Source organism: Protomyctophum parallelum (assembly GCF_964188405.1).
Source record: "Protomyctophum parallelum genome assembly, chromosome: 11".
Classification (NCBI taxonomy): domain Eukaryota; kingdom Metazoa; phylum Chordata; class Actinopteri; order Myctophiformes; family Myctophidae; genus Protomyctophum; species Protomyctophum parallelum.
The window spans coordinates 22,607,770-22,633,873 of record NC_139707.1 but is presented as its reverse complement, the minus strand read 5'-3'; the positions used below and the strand labels follow the sequence as shown (position 1 = coordinate 22,633,873).

The following is a 26,104-nucleotide window of genomic DNA, read 5'->3' as shown; positions in this document are numbered from 1 at the left end:
GGTATCTGTCAGGGCTGTCATGGCCCTGTCTCTGTTACCATGTTACCATGGTACTGTACATTACCCATGTAACATGTTACCAGCCCTGTCACAGGGATGTCAGGCCCTGTGCCCATGATGCGGACCATGACACTGACATGATACTGACATGATACTGACCATACTGACATGATACCGACCATGATACCGTCCATGATACTGACCATGATACTACCATGATACTGACATGCTACTGACATGATACTGACATGATACAGACCATACTGACATGATACTGACCATGATACTGACCATGATACTGACCTTGATACTGACATGATACTGACCATGATACAGACCATACTGACATGATACTGACCATGATACTGACCATGATACTGACATGATACTGACCATGATACTGACATTATACTGACCAGGGCTCCAGACTAAGGGGGTCCCTACGTCCCAGGGATTATAAAATATCTATTTGGTACTTAAATTGATCTCAGCCAGCCCGGGATGGTTTTGGGACTAGAGAAGTTTTGCATAACTGACTATGATACTGGTACTGTACAGCAGGTGTCTTTATTGTTCCTGGTTCAAGTAAAATGAAGGATCACACCACCAGGAGGAGCAGACGTGACAGGAAGGAATAATATGGTCGCATTTCAAACAGGCATGCCAGTGTGAAATGCTCAGCCCATGATATACTACTGTACGCAGCAAAGACACATTTTACGCTGCAGTCTTGCACCATGCCAGTGATGGATCGCAATGGGAGTGCGAGTGCTGAGGCACTATAAGTGTCCGCCTGCCAAGTCACTCTCCGTTAAGAGGTCACTCACACTCGCTCCGACGTACGACGTATATATGTTGCCTATGTTATGGCGGTGAACAATTAAATAAAATCCCCTTTAATTCCATAGAATTAAAGTGATATTAAAGCTCAACTCATTAATTGAGTTAATGATCATAAGTGGACATGGCACAGTGAAAGTCTTGTCTGCATTTATCACAAGTTTGTCATTTTAGAGAGGATACAAGCTGAAATTAGACTCATTTTGAGTTGAGTGTTCTAATGTACTAAACCCATTTGCAGCTGTTAAAGTTATTAGGCCTTTCCCATCCCATCCCACTGCCTGTAATTTAGGCAGTAGTGAATGCATGTAGGAATTATCTAACAATTAGCCTGCCTTCTGTCATGAATGCTGCCAACAATTGCCAAATGTAGTCTCTGTTATTGGCACCACAGTTCCAATCCAAAACTGCAATGTAGTCAGGGGGCCAAAGCTGATATTGAGACACCTCTTGGTATAAGCAGACAACCTATCCAGTGTTAATCTTTAAGCCCTTGCCATGTGTTCTAGCCTGGTTGTCATCTCTGAAAATGATTTTTAGGACATCATTGTATACTTAAAACTGGAAAAACTATTTTGAGTTTTGACGGTCAGTAATTACATTTGGAATCCAATATGACAACACACACATACAGTAGGAATCAATAGGGTAGCCTTGGTTCAGGAGTTATACAGTCACCCAGGAACCGTAAAGTCCCCAGTAAGATCTCAGGCTCCTCCTGTTTTTGAGTGTCCTTGAGTAAGACACCGGACCCCTACCTAACTGCTCCCAGAGTTCCCCCAGGGAGCACTGCTCCTAATACTTTGGAATGCAGAAAACAAATGTCCCCAAGGGGAGCAATACAAGTTACCGGTTGAGTATTCAAGATGAAATCTGACAGACACATACAGTAAGTAAATGTGTACACTCATAGTTAAATAAACACAGTCATACTGTGCAGCCGTGAACGACCAAGAACCTAGAAAAAGGATTTGTCCAGTGTCAACCTTGCTAGCAAATTGACACAGGAGTAATTACGGATATAAAAAGAGATCCTTTACTTACATTTTTACTGAAACATTAGTCCTCCAGAGCCTAATTATAGAGGGGAACAGGTAGCTGCAGGTCTGCTTTGGGACAGTGAAAATGATACAGTTGAGTCTTTTTGGGGAACTGGGATATTGACTGATTAACCCTTAGTTTTTCCCTACAAAGGCCTTCCCAATGCTCACACACCATTTGCACACAAACAGACATTTGCTTCAAATGTATTGTGGAATTGTGGATAGGCAATGATAATGTTGAAATTGAGAAATGGCTTCAAACTTCTGTATACCAATGCAAATATGTTGTTACACCTCTATAATAAATGAGTTCTATGCAAGCAGCTATAAGACGGGGTCAAAAATCACATGTGTGAAGTGAGGGGCGCTCTCTTATCATATCATCATACATCACACTCCATTCTCCATTCTGTAAATGAACACAAGTAAAGGGTTCACTGTAGCTGTCAAATGAAATGCAAAATAAGTGCTGTGTCACCTAATGTATGGAAATGTGATGAAAAGTGGATCGAGCAAATCATAACAATTTACTCATTGGGAGATCTAAGTTTCAGAGGTCTTTTGACGAATGAGTGTGAGCTATGAGCGATTCTCACGGTCTCTACCATATTGCCGAATTTTGTGAAGAACGATAGCACAGAACTGCTAAAACAGCTAAAATGGCATAATTTTTACTGAAACAATAATCCAATCCGATATTCATATTTTATAGAACACGTTTATGCCATATCACAATAGTACAATATCCGAAATCACAGACAATATCATGATATGGATATAATATTGATACTAGGGATGTCCCTATCACGTCTTTTGGCTACCGATCCGATTCCGATCATTTGAAAATGACGTGATCGCCCCCGATTTCCAATCAACCCTACTCGCTATACTCACTATATACGCACTATACTCACTATATACCCACTATGTTCACTATATGCTCACTAGTATACTCACTATGCTCACTATATACTCACTATATACTCACTATATACTCACTAGGCTTACTATGCTCACTATATTCACTATGCTCACTATACTCACTATATACTCACTATATTCACTATGCTCACTATACTCACTATGCACTCACTATACTCACTATGCTCACTATATACTCACTATACTGTTATGCCTATGTTAAGTTTAAAGTGCCGTGATTTTTTTCGACACTTAAACATGATCATCAGGTGTATTTAGGTGTATATGAGGTATAATTTTTTCAAAAAAGTGTACAGTATTTGTTAAAATGATGGTTTTATGTGGACACACCCACCAGTTCATTAGGTATGCGTGAGTTTAACCATAGCACCACCCACCTAATCTAGTCCCTCCGCCTCCTCCTTTAAGACCACCCACTTGTCCTAGTCCCTCCCCCTCCTTATAAAAGGACAGCCCATGGCTCTGCCCTTTTGTTTACAAAATGGCAAATTGGTGTCTGTAATGTAACAAAAACTCATGTTTTTGTGAATGTTAGAAGTGAACACTTCCCATATTTCTGAGATATCGTACAGGCACCATTATGCACTTATACTGCCACCATCCATGTATAGGCATATAATCCATGCATCCATACCATATCAGATCTGTTTTTTCTGATTTTTTATAATCATTTATTTATTTCCTCCAATTATATTGACCCTATTGTCGCAATCAGCTCAGCTCATCATCCAATTAGATCATAGTTTAACAGCAGAAACAATTCGTTTGATAGATCATTTAGCCTACAATATATTGTAGGCTATTGATTTCCTCCAGCTAAGCACCCTGGCATTAAAACTGTCCTTTATCTGACTGCATTGAGTTTCAGCAAAAGTCGCCAGATTTAAAGAAACAAGCGGCCAGGTCCACAAAAATAAGTCACAGAAATTGCAGTGAATATTTATGAAAACGTTTCAACAACAACCATCCTTTTAACAACATATTAATCTGAGGGTCCTTCACATGAACCATTGGTCAAGTCAACCACATCTCCCCTGAAAGTTACTTATATGAAAACAAGCCCAAGTCGCTTGTAATAGCCAGACATGGCAACATGACTTCCAGCGCGACACAACATACTTCTAATTCTTGACTTTACAGCCTCGTATAAGTATTAGGACCTACATACATATTGACTACAACAGCCAACAAGAATGCACACTGTGACACTACACTGTATCAAAGCCCGACCACTGTGATTATAAAAGAAACAACCTACTCCTTGAGAAGAGCATGAGCATGAGCATGAGCAACTATATGATGAATTTAGCTACATAGAAATGTCTATTTGTATGTCTCTAAATGTTTGTATGTCTTTAAATGTTTTGATGAATTGAACAATGTGGACCCTGTTGTAAACAAGTGTAATGCTTAATTGGGTCGTCCACTCACAGTTGACAGTCTTTGTATTGAGTTTGTGCTTAAAATGTACTGTAAATTCTACAAACTGTTAATAAATATTTCAATCAATCAAAAAAAACTATACAGCAGAGCAGGTAGGCTATAACTATAAGACTGGTTTGTTGTGTTTTCCTTGATTAATCCTGAGGACCCGACGTGAACATTTACTTGCTTCCAATCTAACGAAAAACAGTCTGCTCTGCTGTGAACTGGTAATGTGTGAAATGACTGTTTGAAAATCTGCCGCACAGTTAGACACAGAGCAGCAAAAGCAAACTGGCTGCGCTGTTCAGTTCACACGTGTGTATGTGGCAGGCAGCTCCGCCCACAGAGGTTGTCGTATTTAAAAAATATGTATAGAGGGGGAGGTGTGTGTGTGCGTGCAATATTTTTACGTCACACTATCCGTGTTTACTTCATTGGCCCGTTTGACCGTCAAGGGTTCAGCCTCCAGGAAGAAATCCTAAATACAAAGTTATTACACCATTGGACATAAAAACGACTCCAGGGTGTCTAATGAAGTACTGTCACCCCATAGACACATGAAAAGCTGGAAAAATACAAAAATTGTGGCACTCCATCTTTAAATGAAATTAAACTACAATAAAAAACAATTTGTATCCTCCTTGTCATGAACTGTGTAAAGTTACAGTAGCTAGTAAGCTGTAAGATGTATGTATGCTCACATGCCAGTGAGTGTCACATACTCACACATACTCACATCATGTGTGTGAGCTTGTACAGTAGATCTTACATTTTCAGTGTGCAACAGCAGCCAATTTAAATCCAGCTGTGCAGTTCACCCAAAAGGTGAAGGTGAAGCGGGTCAGGAGAGTGCGGTTATCTGTAGTCTCGCGTTGCCAGACTGTTGCCTCTCGCAATTTTCAAATGCTTCCATCATAACGTGATCATAACGCTCTAACGTGAGTCAAATATAAAGCAGAAGTGAAGCCTCCTCCTCACTTCCGTTTCGTCTTTACAGTCGGGCAAATTTATCCTAATATAAATAGAAATCACCTAAGCATAGCTTGTTGCTTAGCAGAAAAGGAAATAAAATAAATAAATGTAAAGATATTTTAAAATATATTTTTGTGAACGGAAATGACAGCTTCCTCATTCAGATTTCGGGAGGTGTGGTTCCAGACTCTATACTGTATAGCATTCGGAGATTCTAGAATAGTTGCCTGGCTACGCGAGACTAGCTTGGGGGAGAATCTCCTCTTTCGGTGTATTTCCTGAATTTCAATCTCTGCTTTTCTTGTGACCTCCAGGGATTACGTTTACATTTTGATGCCAATACTTTTGTATACTTTCCCTCAAGTACATTTTGAATTCCGTACACTTTTACTTGTAACTAGGGTTGTCATGATCGGATCGGGAGATCAGAAATCGGCTCCGATCACAAGATCGGAATCGGAGAGAAAATATTGGATTTTTAATTGTCTAATGTAAATCTCAAAGAAAGATGTATAAGCAATGAGCTTTTGATGATTTTGAGATCATCAAACAAAGACTAGTACTCAGAGGTGTGAAAGGCACATATGAAAGGCACATATGAAAACAAAGTAAATGCCACCCCTGTTTGTAGTACTCTCTCTGAATGAGAGAGTTAATCTTTAAGAGTTTTAACTTGACTTCTTTATAAGCTGTAGAACTGCATTCACTCTAATTAACAAATACATCATTATTTTGCTATGATTCCATGCTTTCATAGAAAGAAAAAAAAGCACAATGACAGTCATTCTAATAAAAGTATAGTCACATTTTGCCTTTCAATAATTGAAAGGCAACACAACAGACTAGACTAGAGTGACATACATTAGGATATTTGCTATTGTGATATGGCACAAGTTTTATATAAAATTATAAAGGTCGGATCGGGACAGATCGGTATCGGTATGTCTCAAAATCAAATGATCGTAATCGGATCAGGAGGAAAAAAAACAGATCGGGACATCCCTACTTGTAACGGAGTATTTCTATATTGCAGTAGTGAATAGTGATACTACTTTACTTAAGTAAAGAATGTGAGAACTTTTTCCACCACTGCTAATGAGGAAGCTACAGCAGCCGAGGGGCTGATGCCCATCTCCGTCTGCTGCAGTGTAGCCTCGGAGGGAGCTCGTTACAGACGAGTTGCGAGAGAGAGGTTTCAGAGGTGGACCTGGCTAGACTTTACCTCCATCGACTGTATATGCAAGCCATGGTGCAGAAATGTTATCCTTCACGTAACGATAGACATGTAAACATACATCCATATGTAGAGCTCTGTGTACTGCGTATGCAAAGAGCAGCTGTGAAGGGAGTAGGAAATAAACCGAACCAATTAAAAGTTACTATATCATGCATGTGTGCACATAGACAGTATACACACACACACACACACACACACACAAATTAACAAATTCACACAAACAAACAAATGCACGCACACACAAACAGTAGTACACACCTACTGTACGACTACTGTACAGTGCGCACACACATGCACGGTATCATCGAATAGCTCAGTACTGAGTTTCAGGTGGTGTGGTTTGCACAGACAGAATTATTTTTTTAAATACTACAAGCCAGCAAATGAGATGCTAAATGTTTTGTTGTAGTATAAACATCCCGTATTTATTCTCACTAAACATTGATCACAAATTGAAATTTTGCACATTTTGTGATGAACATTTTCTACAGTATCAATACCAAGAACCTGGAGTATTCTGTCCAGAGATATGTGTTTAGAATTGTAATCATTCATGTCGCTCTTCTGTTTATCGAGTGAAAATCATCAGGTATTCATTTTGATGACCCCAAGAACTTTCCTCTGGCACCACGCTTACACCAAAATAACAGCACAGACTCTAGGGGTTGCTAGTGGGCTTGCAGACTCTACCCGTAATGAAAAAAAAAACATTGCGCTTTCAAAATAGTTTTCCTACTGCAGAAGTGACTAGCCTGGAGAAGGTTTTTCAGATTTTCTTTCAGAAAAATATATTTTAAAATATATTTATCTTTTATTTCCTTTTCTGTGGCTGATGAATTAAGTAAAGTTTTGTCATTAGATGCGTCAAACAATTATTCCTGTATCATCATCTTTTATTTATTTAAAACCTCTGAAAACGCATTGAGGGGAAAACCCTCAATTTCAATGGTGCCAAGATACAGACATGCAATAAATACAGATAAATAAAATCAAATTAGTACAATAGTGCATTGCTAGATCAATTAAAACATAGCAGCACTAAAGAAAGAAATGTGTATGAATTGACAATATAACATAAAATAGAATCATAAAACAATGAGAACACAGAGTGAAAAAACTATAAAAACCTAAAAGCAGTCGCTAAAATTAGCAATTAAACATGATTTGGCACTGCATTGTAGTGTTTTTGAAGCATATTTCAAGTATTTAAGGCACAGCAACAGAAAGCAGATCTACCTGCAGGGTGAGCCATGTTTGTGAACAGGTACAGTGGCTACCAACAATCTGAGAGATCTGAGCTCAGGGACAGGAGGTGAGCCATGTTTGTGAACAGGTACAGTGGCTACCAACAATCTGAGAGATCTGAGCTCAGGGACAGGAGGTGAGCCATGTTTGTGAACAGGTACAGTGGCTACCAACAATCTGAGAGATCTGAGCTCAGGGACAGGATAGGAGCTTTTGCAGATTAACATTGTAAATAATTAAAACTATTGCTGATCCCTTCTCACCGGGCAAATGATGAATCTTAATGCTGAATGATAAACCGAATTGTGTGTGTGTGTGTGTGTGTGTGTGTGTGTGTGTGTGTGTGTGTCTCTCATCACTGTTGCCTTCCAAGGAACTGAGGAACCTTTTATCCTTTCTGATGGATAACAGTGAGTGGCAACAGGTGTTTTTGCATTACAAAAACTAGAATTACTACAGTAATTTGTATACATAGGATAATATTTCTGCAATTACTGCATTTATAAGTAAAGTATAACACATGGCTTCCTCAAGAGCTCTCCACAAGCTCTGCCAAGCTGCCGAGTAAAGAGGAATTGCCGGAGGAATGCTTGAGGGGAGTGAGATCATATGGTGCTGGAAGACCGTCTCATGGGTTCAAATCTTTCTATTCCACTCAAAAGCCTACAAGCCTTGACTACATCCTGAGAGTTGCTTTAACTCTGAGAGTGTTAATTAATCCAGGTCCATTTTGACACCTTCAGAATTAAATTAGCACTCTGGATTTATGCGGTGTCAAGGATCATTTGCAGATGGCTGTGAAAAGTGATCGCTCTGTCTGAAGCTTGACACTGCGTTCAGACGGGCAGATGCAAAGATGCAGCCTACGATTCATTTTCAATGGAAGCCAGCTACATGAAAGATATATATGTGAAGCTACAAATTGAATATCAATTCCAGAAGGCCCTGTGCAATTTCTCAGTGCCTGTACTGTCACCTTCACATTGGCATATATCCTGGAGAAAGAGGGAGAACACTGTGCTCTGTGGCATCTGATTTCTCTGTAATCATCCTAGATCAAAGCTTTTAAGGTTTACTTTGACTGTGGAGAGCACAGGCCACCGCAGCCCAAACGGCTTGGATGAAGATTGTTTGCACTAACCACACACTGGAGACTGGAGAGACCGCATCAACAAACTGGCACAGAATGGGATAAACACAACAAGCAATAACCAGATAAATCTTGGTTTTTATTGCTTTGCAGAATTCTGTTTTATCGTTATCGACTTGTTATTTTCATTCTCTGCCACTATAAACACAGATGCAAAAAAGGCACAAAGTCTGAGTTTTATCATATCCCTGTTTGCCGATCACCACCAGTAATTAGAGCATACCGTAAAAATGTTGGTCATACTTTATGATAAAATAAATGTGCCTAAAATAAGTATGCCTGGTTTGCCTGGTGGGTGGTGATGGGTGGTGATCCACCTGAACTGAAGCCGCACCCACAGCTGTAGTTGTATAATAAAGGGGGAGGGGAGGTACTGTTTATTTCATTGGCCCGTTTGACTGTAAAGGGTTCAGCCTCCAGGAAGAAAACCTAAATACAAAGTTAATACACCATTGCACATAAAAACGACTCCAGGGTGTCTAATGAAATACTGTCAACTCAGACACATGAAAAACTGGAAAAATACAAAAGTTGTGGCACTCCATCTTTAAAGGTCTGGTATACAGCAGGGTTATTATAGTTAAAGTGATATTTCATTTTATCATCTACTAATAGATGATAATATAATATATAATAGATGTTTTTTACATTAATCACAGTTTATAGGCATTTTAGCTCCCGGCAGCGTGTTATGATTTTTACATATTAAATCGCAGTTTATAGGCATTTTAGCCACCATGGACACCATCTTGAAAACGATGCCTTTCTGGTTGTTCGTTTTTCCTAAAATTCTAGTATGTTATTTAGCACACCCAATAGTAACAGAATCTATTGTAAAATTTATTTTATCAATTATTTTGGTTTTCAACCATACCTATAAGTGTCTAATATTTGAGTCTGTGTAAACAGACCACTAGGGGTCGCTCCCAATATGTTTGCACAGCTTTTTTAAATCATTATACCCATACCTAACACCACACCAAAATTCAAAAACTAGTCATCAAAAGCCAAAACTTTACAAGTGCACCCCCAGCTATAAGGCTTTTGGGAGCACCCCAAACAGACACGCCCCCTTCCCATTACAAACCCATTGTAACTTAAAACTCCATTCTAACCATGAGATATATAATATATATATATATATATATATATATATATATATATATATACACACACACACACACACACACACAAAAGCCTCTGGACCTGATCAGTGATCACCCCTATATCACCATTATATGGAGCTGGCTGTTCTGACACTCTGCACTGCAGTCTCTGCACAGTATAAAGAACCAGTTAACTGTAAAGAAAACAAGTACTGTACAAACGTATTAGCATGCCTTGACTACAGCTCATTATGAAGCTCAGTGAAATGAATGAAAATGAACAGACTAGAGGTGAAGAAGTCTTTGGTTTTCTTGAGAATGACATTCAGTGATGTTTAATGAGTGAAAATGCTCCCTGCCTTTGGGCACTAGTGCGCAACTGCGCATATTAAACATTTAGCTGTGAGTGGAACACTGGAACTTCGGAGGCTGTTTAAACGCAGGGACCCTAGCTTGGTCCAGAGGGACCTGTTCTTGCAGGCAGAGAGAACAAATTTACTCCATGACTTAACACATTTCCCTCCTGCATTAAGAGATTTTTCCTCAATCTTTCCCTGTCTAAATTGATAGCAATGTTTCATTTCTATAGAAGAGCACTCTCAGTCTGTATTATGCATGGCTCACGAAGATTCACAGTTAGAAAGAAATAGCCAGCATTCTGAAGTCCATTTTAAATTCATACAGCACGGATAAACATGGCAGATCAACACGGACGCGTTTCGGCGTCAAGCCTTCTTCAGCGTGTATTTTTTTCTTTCTATGTTTCATTTCTAAACATACACATTAATGATCATGGTTCAGTGACTTAGAGACAACTACAGAACATACCGTACTGTAGGTAAATACAGTATGGCTACTTTGATAACAGTGACATAAAAACGTTAAATTATAAACCAATAGATCACACTGTAGCCTATACCTACTGCATGCTGTCACTGTGAATAAGTCAAATCAGACTGAGAGACATACTTTTTCTTACCATCCAACCTAAACACCTCTGCTCAAAGATATGAAGGTAATGTCAATTTATCAGGATCCAAAAAAGTCCTTTTTTGGGGCCGGGCCTTGGAGAAAGGAACCCTGATTTTGCTTATTCTTTCTCAAGAGAATTTTGTTATCTCAGAACATATTGGAAAGGCATTCAAAATTGTAGCACGAGGCCGAGCAGGCAAATAAATCAGATTTGAACTGAGCTCTGAGACAGTAAAAGCCTGTGGGGTTTGCCAGCTGACTGAGACAGATTGACATTCAGAAAGCATCTAGTTTAAGGATTACAGCAGGGCTCTGTTCTGATAGACTGAGGGGACACTTAAACAGCTCCATCTACAAAGTCCACAAGAGAATTAATTCAGTCATTACCTCTCAAAATGGTCAGTGTGGTACTGACCATGATACTAGATATATTGATAGATAGAATACTTTAGTGGCACTGTATTTATTGGATACTGACATGATATTGACATGATACTGACCATGTCAGTACCGTGGTCAGTGCATGGTCAGAATCATGATCAGCATCATCTCATTATGATACCAGTGTCATCATGACATAATACTGACTATGAAACTGAAGTATGTCAGTATCATGGCCAGTAAGTATTACACTTACAAATACAAATCTAGCCAATGTCATCCCAATATAAAAACTACACACAATTCAGAAACCATGCCTCAATTTAATGAAAACGAGTCTAGGATGAAAGAAAATGTGCACTTGATTATACCAGTAAGAAACTGAAACAACAGACCTTCTTAATACGGCAGTTAAACTATAAAATTATAAAACAGGAGTTAAACTATAAATCTGGTGACAGATTTAGAGTTGCTGGCCGGCTCCATATATGCAAATCTAGATAATGATTCAGTCTTCTCCAAATATGAAGATCACGAGTCACGACACTGACCTCATCAAACCTTGGATAGCTGTTGAGCTGGTCGAGTCATCATTGTGATGTCAGAACAGGCCAGCTCCATATATGGAGAGTTAGGCGTTTGATGAGGTCAGATCAACATATGGAATGTCAATACAGGTCAGCTCCATATATGGAGATCTAAGGGTTTATGAGGTCAGATCAACATATGGAATGAATTCTGAATTGACCATATATGGAGTGTGTCACGAGGCATGACTGACAGACGCAGGATGCTGGTTTTCATTTAATTGTGACATGTGGTCACACTTAAACTACGCCCCCCTGGAGGTCTGTACTGCCCCTGTTGAGAAACACCCTGTTGAGGCTACACAATCAACCTGTTAAGAGTAGATAAGAAACCTCTACTGCCTACAGTATATTGACACTGATTGTGAAGATCTCACAAACAGAACAGTGGTATTGAAAGAGATCTATAATTCACTACAATTAACTTCTATAGGAATCGGCTTTAAGGCGGCAATTTCACTAGACGTACTTTTTCTACTGGGATATGTTTGATGCCTAAAGGGCTTCCCACATCCATTAAGCTTTTATTAGCTAAGGTAAAAGTAAGACAGACGCTCAATTCCAAAATCAGTAATAACAGCTATAAAAGAGCTTCTGGTTCAATAAACTGTAGGCCTGTACTATTCATTTAGGCCTACCTAATACCAAGAAAAGAAAAGTGTTGTGTGCTGATGACTGTTGATCAAAAGCCTCTGTCAACATCAATGGTTTAGGTGTACAGCATCTTGTTTGGAGTAAACAGAATGAACAGAAGATTATTTATTTCTATACCCACAGTATAGCAAAAGAAAATGTATTAGTAGGGTTGTTTGAAAATTTATTAATGTAGAAATCACTATTCTTATACATTTCATACACACACTCACTTATTGTGGCTTTTCATTTTTAAGGGACTGCCATGGAAATAATTACCGGTATGCTTTCTTGCATTTATCCTTTTGATGGTTTGGTGTATTATAATTGTGTGTATGTTATGTACATGTAAAACATGTCAATAAACATATCAATCGGTTAAAAATCTAATAATGTTCATGTTTTTGAGACGTGCTAACCACTCCATCGTGTGGCTTTGTGTGTATGTCTAATGTCTATCCCCCCCTGTGAACATGTGGTTCTTATACAGTTATGGTATATTCAAGGGCTTTAGAGATAAAAAATAAAATAAACTAACTGCAGTCACTGTTCAGTTCAGCATGTGTTCAGTGTGTGTGTGTGTGTGTGTGTGTGTGTCTGTCACTTCTAACTGACACTTGTTAATGTTACTTGCGTCAAGGCAATTATGTTGGTCACGATCAATCGTGACCCCAAGAATCGGAATAAAATTGAATCGTGTGATACAGTGGCCGAAGATTCATAGCCCTACTTAAAAGATTCTCTCTCTGTTGGTGAAGCCCTTTTATTTTGACAGACTCGCCCACACACTCTGTGTGGTATTGCCAACACGTTCCCCCACTATGGCATATCATTTAGTGCATGACTAAGTCTGCACTCTCTGCTGTGGCACTAGCACTCACTCAGTTATGAATATACTAAGTTACAGCTGATATCATGCACAGGAGACGCAACGCGACGCCCGATAGATGGCTGCAGTGGAGCTCATGGTGGCCAACTCCCTTATTTTGTTCCAGTTAGATTTTGCATGTACATCTTAGTTCGGGCCTAATCAAATGGGGGTGGATCCTCTTGTAAACAAGTGTAGTGTTTTATTGGGTCATCCACTCACAGTTAACAGATTTTTATATTGAGTTGTGCGTGAAATGTACTGTAATTCTGCAAACTGTTAATAAATACTTCAATCAAAAAAATGCTACAGTCAGCTCAGAATAGACTGATCAGGGTCATACTAGGGATGAACCCATATAGGTAGGAAGCAATTCCCATAAATATATGAAAAATAAGTTCCAGGGCTTTCTTTTATAATCCTCGAACTACTGTAGCCATGTGGTTTTATTGCTTTTCAAATAAATCAAATCAAATAAAAGTAAAGCTGCAGCAGGTGCTACAGTATTTACCCAATGCTATATAACGGCGGGGCTCCACTGGACGTGTGTGTGCGTGCGTGTGTGCGTCAAAAAACGAACCGGGGCCATTTTAAAGCAGTCACGCAACGCATCGTGGTCAGTGGAGCCACCCGTCATTGATTAAAAAGGGAACATTCCCTGACGGTGACGGAGACACGCCGCTGACGCGCCCGGTGGAGGACCTGTTATGTCTTCTCACTTATTTTTTATTATTATTAAATGTTTTTTTGTGGCTTTCGCCTTTATTTTATATTTTTAATGGAGGCACAGACAGTAGGCTGACAGGAAATGGGGAAAGAGATGGGGGGAAGACATGCAGTAAGTCTGTATGTCTGCATATTCATTCAGACTTTTGTAACTGTTATCCCAAGGTCAGAGGTTCCATATGAAGTGCACTGGGTGTCTTTGTTACAGCAGTGAAAGAATTGGATGGTGGGGACGAATCCAGATGAAACCTCAAAATACACTCTCTGCCTGTCAAATACTGTTTTTGTCAATTCCATATAAACAGTCTATTAAACAGTAATATGCAAACTGCATTGCTATTGCACTGGCACTATCAGTGTAGTATACACTTACATGTTTGATATCTGCTGCGAAGATATGTCTCTTACTTTTACAAGAGACTGTGATTTCTCCCTATTTTCTTCTTTTTTGAGTAGCCTATGCACCTTATGTATATTTTATATTGTTGTCCTGGTATTTAACTTTTTCCTTTTTTTTCTTTCTCTATTCTCATGACTATATTTTGTAACAGCAAATCGTTGAATGTAAAACCCAATCTTTTACACCTGTAAACTTCACAATAACATTGAAGTTGATAAAAGGGAAAAAAGTTGATACAAAATGTCCATTACTCAAGCCGACTAACAATGTGAAACAAAGCATTGCAAAGAAATCCGAGCCACTGTTAAACTAACTAGAGTGGTATTCAAGGACCAGATGGATTAGAGTAGCCTTCCTATGTAATGTCAGCTCAGTTTTACAAACAACCAATCCCATATTTAAAATGAAAAGGTCACAGGTAAGCAATGCATTTTGTTTGATTGCAAATTATTTCTTCAGAGAACAGAACTCCTGTCAAATTAGAAGACAAACAAATAATTAAATGCGTAGGTGGAACAAAATGGCAAAATAAAGGATACGCATGAAGTCAAGATGTATCCACAAACAGCCAAGACGTTTAGAAGCAATATTGGACAACACTGGGTATACAGTAGGTGTTTTTTGTCAATTTCTTCAACTGTTCTTAAATGGAATCAGTAATGCTTTCTACTAATGATAGTGACTTCTAGTAGCCAAATAGACTGATATGTAATTCAGGCAAAACAATTACATGATACATACAGTATGCTAGAGATCATATACATACTACTTTATAGACATATACACCAGTAAGACCCCCTGAGGGCGAGAAGCGACCTCGCCCTAAAGGGAGAGGTCGCATGCACGCATCCGCCTGGGTGACGGCACATGGGCAGGCACTGGTGCTTTGGCATGGGGGTCAGATCAACATATGGAATGAATTCTGTAGTGGCCAAATATGGAACGTGTCTTGAGTGTACAGGATTTGATGAGGTCAGATCAACATATCGTTGCCGTCGTGAGGAAATCTCCTAACAATATTTTTTAGGTTTTATATGTTTTTGCATAAATCTGTGCTATTGAACACCCTCTACGTCTGTGTGTTATTGTCTCCACCAGGCCGAAGGCATGGGGGGAGAGTATGTTTTGCACTCCGTCCGTCCGTCCGTGTGTCCGTGTGTGTGTCCGTGAGCAGCTAATCTCGGCCACCGTTAACCCGGTCGATGCCACATTTTGCACACACACTCCCTGGATGCCAACGATGAACCTCTGCCCCAAACTTTCCAGAATGGCCTGTTATAGCGCCACCAGGAGGCCGCTTTGTGCAAAACAAGTTTTTGCACAGTACACCTACAGATTTTGTCCAAACATCGCGCAAATTGGTACACAGTCTCTCTAGAGCCATTCAACGAAACTGCGAAAAGCTCAGTTTCAAACAAAATGCTGCAAATCATGAACACATCGCGTGATTTCCGTGAAATTGTGCACGCACATTCCCACTAGGCCGAGGACGAAATGCCACATGAACAATTTCAACTCAGCCTCAAGGTGGCGCTATAACTGGCCGAAAAGTGTTTTTACCTCTAACTGCACGGATCTGTGGATAATTTACTTTTGTTGCCCTTTTATCCAACCACCAGATGAAGGCAAGCTGCAATGTCCTACATTCCTATCCTGGTGGAGACCTGTGCCCAGAAGGGCACTTTTTCTAGTTGTTTCTAAAATATTGAACCAATGGAAAGTAGTTAAAAATGCTTTGGATAAAACCTCTTAACTCCATTTGACCCTCAAACTCCACCACCTCTCCCCCTCTCATGGAAGTCATTGACAATATATAAAGTCACAACACCAACTTTGATTTTGTTTGACTTTGTTTTCCCTGAAAAATGAACATTTTGGAGTTAGGTGGTTTCTTCCCAACAGCAGAGATATGGAATGTCAGAACAGGTCAACTCCATATGAGATGGGTGGCAGCAGGGGCAGTGTCTTGAGTGTACAGGGTTTGATGAGGGCCCAGTTAGGGCCGGGCCTTAATTTGCAGGCCTGTTGAGAATTCTAGTTTTCGGCTGCCGGACAACGGTTACACTAATAACGTTGGGGCGGGCCCGTCTAGAGTTTGAATGGACAGGTATCAGTCAAAAGGGAGACTTCGAAGTAGGGATGCACCGATCCGATACTCGTATCGGAGATCGGCGCCGATCCAGGCTAGAATTCTAGATCGGGTATCGGATCGGTGGCCAATCCATTATCCGATCCGATCCGATCCGATCCGATCCGATAATTATGTGTAATTACAGTATGAAAACAACTCTACCTCCTCTGTGACACAGCAGTGTAGTATTGACAGTATAACATGTGGAATGCAGCCAGGCTAGCCTGCGCACACATTAACCTGGTCTAATTGTTGCACAGTTATTTAATAAATAATTCAGTGCATTTATATCTGTGTTTGTTACATTTTGTTTTACAAAGTTGGGAAAGTAATGTTTAAGTCAAGCCTTGATGTTGCCTTACACAAAATAATGATTCCAGACTCCACACAGTGAGGCATACAGCTTAATAGGTTATTACGTTTCTTTGTGGGGGGTATCGGATCGGTACTCTGTATCGGCAGATACTGGACCCCCATGTATCGAAATCGGTATCGAATGCCAAAAAGCCGGATCGGTGCATCCCTACTTCGAAGAGGAAGGACGGGTGCGGAGGGATCAACATAAATTATTGAACAGGTCAGCTCCATATATGGAGATCTAAGGGTTTAAGGTCACATGTAGTTGCAGGACGGCTCCATATATGTAGATCTAGGTGTTGGTCCAGTCTTCTCCATGTCTTAATATATTGAGACGACCATATATGGAGCGTGTCACGAGGGGTGATGGACTGACAACTATATATGGAGGCGTGACCTGACTGACGGACGAACAGGTTTTGCAGGTTTTCATAGTAATCTGCGACCTATGGTCACAATTTTATATTAGCAGCTATTCTGAGATCTACATTATTAATCAAAAATATTGCCTATTATGTTATATTAACTGTTCGTTGTGGATTTTTATACCAGGCCCATGTGTATGCATATCATATCTATGAATATTATTCATAGACTTCCACGGTCAAAAAAGCTTGGTATTGGGTCTTGGTTCTACAGCATGGTTTAGCTTACAGTAGCTGCTGTTAAAATGTTTAAATCCTGGCAATACAGTGACAGACAAGTTATGTCAGTGTCATTTTTAGAAGTAACGATTGAGAGACAGAATAGTATGGTAGGCTACTATAGACTTAACAGACGACGTCACACTGATAAGTAACAGCATGCGCGTGCATACTGGCAGCTGCAGCCCATCAAGTATAATTTATGCTTCGTCCCGCGATGGTGTCGCGCAAGCAGACCTCTACGCTCACAACAGTCGCATATATCAGCTGTTCTCTGTGCGCAATACTGTTGCGCTTTGAAGCATAAATGTCTCCTAGGGTGCATCTAGCCAACACACAAGAGGTTGAATGAACTGAAACCAGTGCTCCCCACAACAACAGGTTTGGAGATCTGTTGGGAATTGATTACATGAAACAGTCACGTGTGCCCAGTCCCAATGTTTGTAAACAAATAATTGGTCTATTGGTGTGGATAATATGGAATTGGAATGAAATCTACACAGAGGGCTTCAATGAGTACAATGTGTGATTGTATTAATGTATCCATTTGTAAGAGTGTACAAATGAAATCAACTGCATTTTAACTATATTTATTAGGTGTAATAAAATAAAAGTGGGAGAAATGATTTGTTGTACAATCACCCATCACCATTTGCAGTTTCAAGAAAGTGAGAAAGAATAGATAAGGGAATAGCAATGGAACGAGGCATTTCAAATAGCAGCAGATACAATCCAAATGTGACAGTCAAAGTGTATTCATGCCAGTACAGCAGAAACGGGGCACACCTGCAGTCATGTACTGTATACGCATAATATGCAGAAAATAGTATGAAAATAAATACCATTGCAGTATTTGCTATTCAAAAGCTATGTTTGGCTTGGTGATATAATTTAACAATGGAACAGTATCATACCACTAGCAAGAGAAAGGCAATGCACTACATTGAATGTAATGACACAATATTAGAGAAATTAGCTGACAAACAACTGTGTTAACACTGAAATTATCAGAGGAGCGGGAGCCACACAAAAGATGAATACCGTACTTATTATGTAAACACTACTCCAAAATAAATGATCAAGTGATACAAAATCACAGTAGCTTATGAGATCTGCCTCAATAGCTCAGAGCATACATGCTCCACTAGACATATCTCCGGTATCCAAAGCAAAATATATCACCAACTGAATCTTATGCATTCATTGTTAACCTATTTCAGCTTTTCTTTCTTTCTTTTTATAAAGATGTATATTAATGAGAATATAATGTGCAAAGAAACAAGAAACATTTTGGCATTTGGTGAATTTTGGCATAATGACAAGGGTACCTGTCTAACGTACGGTTTGTCGGACTATTGCCGCAACTTCTGTCTGTCTAATGTAGTGTCTAACTGTTGGAGTAAAAAGACGGTATTTCAGACAATAGTCCGAAACTGTCGGACCATTGTCCCGTCGGCTAAAAGGGTGTTGGAAAAAAGATCGCCACCCTGAACTGTTTTTGTTGGTTTATTTTACTGAGCAGGTATTTCAACTTATAGGCCAGAAGAAGGTAAATTAGACTTTTGAAATTGCTCCATTTAGGGACATTTCTGTCGTATTATGTGGCAAACATTTTGGATAAACAAGAAATTACTTGACTGTCAGACTTGCCAGCAATGCAACTGCATTGTTGTAGTTACAGTCAGACCTTCAGTTGGAACATCAGCTCTGAAAAGCCATATCCGCAACAATGACCATGCAAACAGACATTGAAAAGTGAATAAATCATTCAGGGAAGCACAATTTGGCTATAGATTCAGTCCTTATTCAGAGTTTTCAGACATGGCCTTTTGAATACAGTCACACGCACTGCAGTGTACTACTGCACTGCCCTAAACCCAAAGACAGTATACAATAGTAGGAGGCAGCTTAGAAATAGCTTTTTTGCAGAGTAAGGGCCACGTTAAATAATGTCTAGAACATTATGAAACTTTGCTATTGTATTGGGGAATTTAATATGAAAAACTGTTTATATGAAAACTGTCTGCTAAAGCAGCTAACTCCACCACAAAACATAGAAAAAGGCAAGGTTTAAGGCAATTGAATATGAGATTGATCAGACATGAGCACTGGACATGGAATACCACAACACAAGGATGAAAAGTGACTTCTTTCTACTAAACACTTCAATGATAAACTTAGTGGACATACTGAAGGGCCACTAACTCATTAAAGCATGGATCCTACCCTGGATAACACAGAAGAACTTCTGAAAAGGAAGTGGGATTTGGGCTGTACAGTAGCCTAAATAGTCTTGGGTTTAACAAACCACAATAAGAAGGTAATATATCACATTCTGGGGTACTATTTCCAAATGACAAGTGGGGGTGGTAGAGGCTTAAAAATCATCTCTGAAATATCTAGGCCGGGCATTGCCCAAGAGCAAAAGAAGAGAGCAAGCCAATTCTATTGCAGCAGAGGATAAGAAGTAGGGAAACCACCCCTTGTGTAGAGAGAGATAATGACTTTCAACAAGTTAAGCAATCTTCATAAGCGATCTGTACATTTTGGGGAATGACAAACATCTGTCTGTCTGCTTTTTTATATTGTTTAAATGATAAGAATAAAAATTGCATCTGGGTCTGCAGTTCGATTGCAGAATGATTGGTTTATTTATTTGTCTTGCTACACTTTGATAGATCAGCTGGATGTTATCAGTTTGTTGGAAAGGCACTGCCTATTTTATATGACCCCTTATCAACTGGTCAATATTATTAAATACTTTTTCAAAAGTGTCTGATAAATGATGTTTTCCATGTTGTACTATTATACATGTTAGAAGGTTAATAGTGGAATAATCCAAATCAAAATGTAAGTGTAGGATAGCAGTACAGTACAGTACAGTACAGTACAGTACAGTACAGTACAGTACAGTACAGTACAGTACAGTACAGTACAGTACAGTACAGTACAGTACAGTACAGTACAGTACAGTACAGGCCAGGGACCCCCAGACGGTAACTCTGTCATTTCTCAACCGTTTCGGACGCGGGGCAGCTCGCCAGAACCGGCCCGACCCCGTGGGCACGTTCCTGGGGGTCTGGATGTTCCGGGGTCCCCCCGGGGACCCCCACACGCTAACTTGGTCATTTCTCAACCGTTTAAGACGCGGTGGCTCGCCGGAACCGGGCAGGCACCCTGGGCTCGTTCCTGTGTGTCTGGAAGTTCTGGGGACCCCCCGGGGACCCCCACACGGAGTTGCACCACTCACTTCACACAGGTGTGATTTTATATTCATAACCAGCCGAATGGCACATAGTTTCAACATTTTACAGTATACGTTACTTTGGAGGCATTGGCGTAGTTAGTGCAGGGGTAAAGTTCCTGCCCAACACCGTGGAGAGAACATAACTATGTTCACGGGTGGGAAGCCTTCTGTCGCTGCATTATCAACTCCTACATGTGCTGCTCAGCAGAGAGTGGAACTGGGAGGGTTAATGGTGTTCCTCTGCATGCATTATGCCCTCCTAGTGAAACTACTCATTGTCAGCTGAGACATGGTTATAGCTACACCATTTTTTCTAACTACTGCAAGGAAGAAACTAGTGGCGGCGCACTCACATGCAGCGGCTCAGACACCCTTCATTTCATTGTCTAAGTATATACTCTGTACAGTGACAATACATTTAATCTATCTAAAAAAAACTAAAAAAAACATCCCCAAACCAATGAGTAGGGGTCAGCACTCGGCAGTGACAGGGATATTAAGGGTACAATTACAAAGGGTAAAATGGGTATTGTTTAACCAGATGGTCCAACTTGCATGGTCCCTGAGTAGTGAGTAGGTCGGGCACCGGTCTAGTTTTCTAGTGAAATATCACTCAGGATTTTACCGCGTCACACAGAGATGCAGAACCTAACAGATAAAAACGTAGGCTTGTTTTTATTCTCTGCTTCACCTCTTTCACCTTGTGTTATTCTCATGTATTTATTAAAAAGAAAGGTCCAACAGTCATGGGTGGATATAATATTGATGACATAAAAATGCTGATCATAAGCCCTGCAGCACAACCAGCGCAACAATACTGACAAGACAAATACACTACTGTAGGCTACTTAAAGCATGGCTTGAGAGGCGTTACACTACACCAGACTAATCACACCTTGCAGCAAATGTGATTAGTGGAGGTAGAGCCTGGGGAAGGCAGTAAGCACAGAGATTGCGTGACAGTAAGCACAAGCACTTGTCCTATCAAGCCAATAGGATGCACAGATTCTCTTCATGTGGCAGAATGTGAACCAGGATTAGCATCTGATCCGGATAATTATCTAAAAGACCCTCACAAGGAAATGTAGTTACGGTATTGTAGTTATTGTTCACTTGAGGATGGGGTGGCTACGTTTCAGGCAGTAAGCATACATTTGATATCAGTAGGAGCCTAGGATAAATGTCTTGCGCTCTGACAAGCCTCTGGCTTTGTCTATGTGATATACTCATTGACCCATCAACAACAATGTCCTTATACAGAATAAAGCCAATTTTCATACAAAGGCCTTGATCAGAATTAATGTATTGTCACACTCTGAAATCTCTATGATTTCCATGACTTTATGAAGACTATGTCAACTCAACCACATGACAAAGACGCTTCGCATCTAGAGACAAATACCCATATTAAGCATTTTTTCATTTTTAAAATGAGGCAAAAAACAAAACTTTATCCAATGTCTTTGATGTGGTGAAATATCTAGTATATATTTGCTTACTTAACTGCAATCACTTAAGCTTACATATTGTACAGCTGAAACTATTTATCTCACTCAATCAATCAATCAAACAATCTCAATCAAAAGTCATAATTTATAACCAGAATACTGTTCTTTTCCAAATGGATGCCAAACCTTGCAGCCTAAAGTCATACTTTTTTAGATGCTTTAGGTTCTTCAATATAGCTATATAGCTTCTTTTTTTTTTACAAATTAATATGCAGACATTTGAGCGTTAGCCTAGTACTTATGCTATACTTCCATGCATGCACATTACAAGTAACATAGTCCAAAGAAAAAAAGATTAGCCTGTATTATCAATAGCCGGCTATGGGATATTTTTTTAATATCCTATGCACTTATTTACACATTTTGAGCACCTGCCATTGATGGGAACTTTGTGTTTAGACTACACGTCGATCTGCCCTGCCCCGCCAGCCCCGTTACCTACATCTGTCCTGGACGAACAGATAGCCTAGTCACTGTATAATGCCAATAATGAGCCATTCAATATAACATAGGCATCACTGTTTGCCTAGAGCTGAAATAACATCCGAACTTGAAACACAAAGAACTAAAACCAGGTAAGCGATATACCTATACATATGGGCTAGTGGAAATGAAATAACAAACAGAACAGCAGGATAAGCTACTGAGGGGCAGTCGGAAGTGGGATATGGGGATATACGCAGGGCAGGGGGCTGAATGTCTGAGGAGCGCAGGACGGACAACATTCTGAGAAAACTCGCCAACGCGCCCAGAAGTGGATCCTATAGATGTTCTCACACCAGACGCTGGTCACCACCGCCGGTACAAACAGCGTGTCAGAGAAATAAAGAACTGTTGTTAATGTTGGTGCGCTTACCTTTCTCTGTAGGGTCTCCATCCCATTCAGACTTGTGGTGCTGATGAAACGCGGCTCGTGTCTGCTTCAGCATCCTAAAAACGCTATTTGACTGGAGAAAACATGATAGTAGAACCACCGAGCTGACGCAAGGCTTGAAAAGAGAGATGCTTCCAATCAGAGTGTAATCCGATGGATTCTCAACCAATCCGCTTTCAGGAAACAATAAACGCTGCACCGCATGCAGGGTAGCAAGGTAGATTGAGGCTGTGGGAGAATCCCCCCCCCCCCCCATAAAAACGGACTGGTAATTAAAGTAAACTAACCAAATGATCCGTTAGGCTAGGCCTATACTGCCTATTTGTCATTACAAGCAGTAACAAATACTCAAGCCGAACTTGTCACTTAAATTGGACCATCACTCGATCTTTAACTATAGCCTAGTCAGTGTTTTCCAAACTGTGGTGCACTGGTGCGTCCTAGCCTGGCTAATATAGACTCAAATCACACTGTTTTGCCAACAGCTGATTCGGTCTGCCTTATTAGCCAGGCTAGGTGCGTCCACCCCTTGTGGTGCGCGAGCGCCTTCTAGAGGGTGCACGGCATGAAAAGGCTAATGGTGGTGCTATGGTTTTATTTGAAATATATTAACATATTATGCCAATATATGGCAAGTATGCAGAATATAGCCTATGCTGCATATATGCCATAATCCATTATAGGCTGTGGTAATAGGACTAGCCTCCCCTGCACCTTTGACCATAAATAAGCCTGTTTTAGACCGGTTGCATTTTATTTTAAGACTTTCCCCATAATGGATCATGCACATATTGCCCTTAATTGATTGATTGATTGAAATATTTATTAACAGTTTGTAGAATTTACAGTACATTTTAAGCACAAACTCAATACAAAGACTGTTAACTGTGAGTGGACGACCCAATTAAGCATTACACTTGTTTACAACAGGGTCCACATTGTTCAATTCATCAAAACATTTAGAGACATACAAATAGACACTTCTATGTAGCTAAAGAACAGAACAGGAATTCATCATATAGGAAGCAAAAAGGGAAAAGATACATATACAGTGAGGGGAAATGGGGTGGGGGGGGATTCAGATTTTACAGAGGCCAGTTTCGAATTGCAGCCATCCGTAGGTGCCCTTTGAGAGCGGTTTTGAAGGAGTCAAGGGATTCACATGTCTTAATGACTGTTGGTAGGGCGTTCCACATTTTGGTGGCATAGGAGCGAAAATAATTTAGTCCCTTGTTTGTGCCGAATCTGGGTTGTACATGGTTTGTTGCACTCCCTCTGGTGTTGTGGGTGTGGACTTCGTTTACATTAAGGAAGTATTTAGACAGGTACATGGGTATCTTGGTGGTGTATCGAATCTTGTGGACCAGACCCATTGCAAGATGCTGTACTCTGTCGTCGACCCTAAGCCATCCCAGCCTGTCAAAGTGGGCAGGGGTGAGGTGGGTTCGGGGGGTGAGGCCAAGTAGGAGCCTGACCAGTTTGTTTTGGGAGGTCTGGAGCCTTGTTTTAAGGGCCTTTGAGGTGCTGTGGTACCAAGAGGTGGATGCATAGTCAAAGAAACCTTGTACGAGGGCTCCTGTTAAGGTCTTCAAGGTGTTTTTGCTGACCAGTGAGGAGATCCTGTAAAGGAATCTTGTTCTTTGATTGACTTTTTTGATTAAGTTGGTGGCCATCTTATCACCGGAAAGATTGGCCTCCAGGATGGAACCTAGGTAGGTAATTTGATCTTTTCGTGTGATAATATTGTCACCCACTCTAACCAAGAAGCCATCTGCCTTGCTGAGATTACTATTTGATCCGAAGAGGATGGATTCAGTTTTTCCCAGGTGTAAGGATAGTTTGTTATCAGCGAGCCAGGTGCAGATTCTACCGAGTTCAGAGCTGAGGGTCTTTTCAACCTGCAGTTTGTTCCTGTCCGAGACCAGCAGTGCTGAGTCATCTGCGAACAGGAACAAGCTGCAGTCACAAGCTGAAGTCATGTCGTTAACATATATTAGGAACAGTAAAGGCCCTAGTATGCTTCCTTGTGGGACGCCACAGCTCACTGGGAGGGGAGGGGTCAGTGTTCCGTTCACCTCCACCATCTGTTCTCTCCCCTCCAGGTAGGATTGCATCCAGCTCACTGATGTGCTATCAAAACCAATAGCTTTAAGCTTGTTAACCAGTATGGAGTGGTTCACGGTGTCAAAAGCCTTTTGGAGGTCCAGCATGACCATGCCGCAGTATTTTCCAGCGTCCACCTCGTGTTTGATGTGGTCGCTCAAATAGAGGAGGCATGTGTCAGTGGAGTGGGATGTTCTGAAACCAGATTGGAACTCGTACAGCAATTTATTAGTGGCAAGATACTTTTCAACCTGTTCATAGACTATTTTTTCCATCACTTTCGAGATGGAGCTTAGAATAGAAATAGGGCGGTAGTTGCCGGGTTCTAATTTACTCCCTTTTTTGTACAAGGGGGTTACTTTGGCCAGTTTAAAATCTTGGGGGACCTGTCCCTGTTTGATGGAGAGGTTAACTATGTGGGTGATGACTGGAGCTATGGAAAAGGCTAAGTTTAACACTAAACTAAAAATAAATAGTTGATCAACATTCAGTTTTAAATTCTAATTACATCAAATGAATGTCTAATTAAAATTAGACTATATAGCCAGCAACTCTAGACACTTACCTGCACATTGTGTAAAAGCAATGTTGTCTACATTTCCAATTTATTATTGACAGTAAACATATATAAAAGTGATGCTGTACATAAAAGGGTCCACTTAAAAGACAAACTTTTATGTTTTTAACCTTTTGTCAGACAGAGGAATGACACA

General features: G+C 40.3%; 1 protein-coding gene across 1 annotated transcript in view; it reads right to left on the bottom strand.

Moving 5' to 3' along the window:
* Positions 1-23,374, bottom strand: part of b3galt1b (UDP-Gal:betaGlcNAc beta 1,3-galactosyltransferase, polypeptide 1b) — a 59,333-nt gene extending 35,959 nt beyond the window's left edge. The window contains exon 1 of the mRNA XM_083776303.1: positions 23,271-23,374. The gene's annotated coding sequence lies outside the window, so the exon portion shown is untranslated. The remainder of the gene's footprint in view (positions 1-23,270) is intronic.
* Between the last annotated feature and the right edge of the window lie 2,730 nt (positions 23,375-26,104).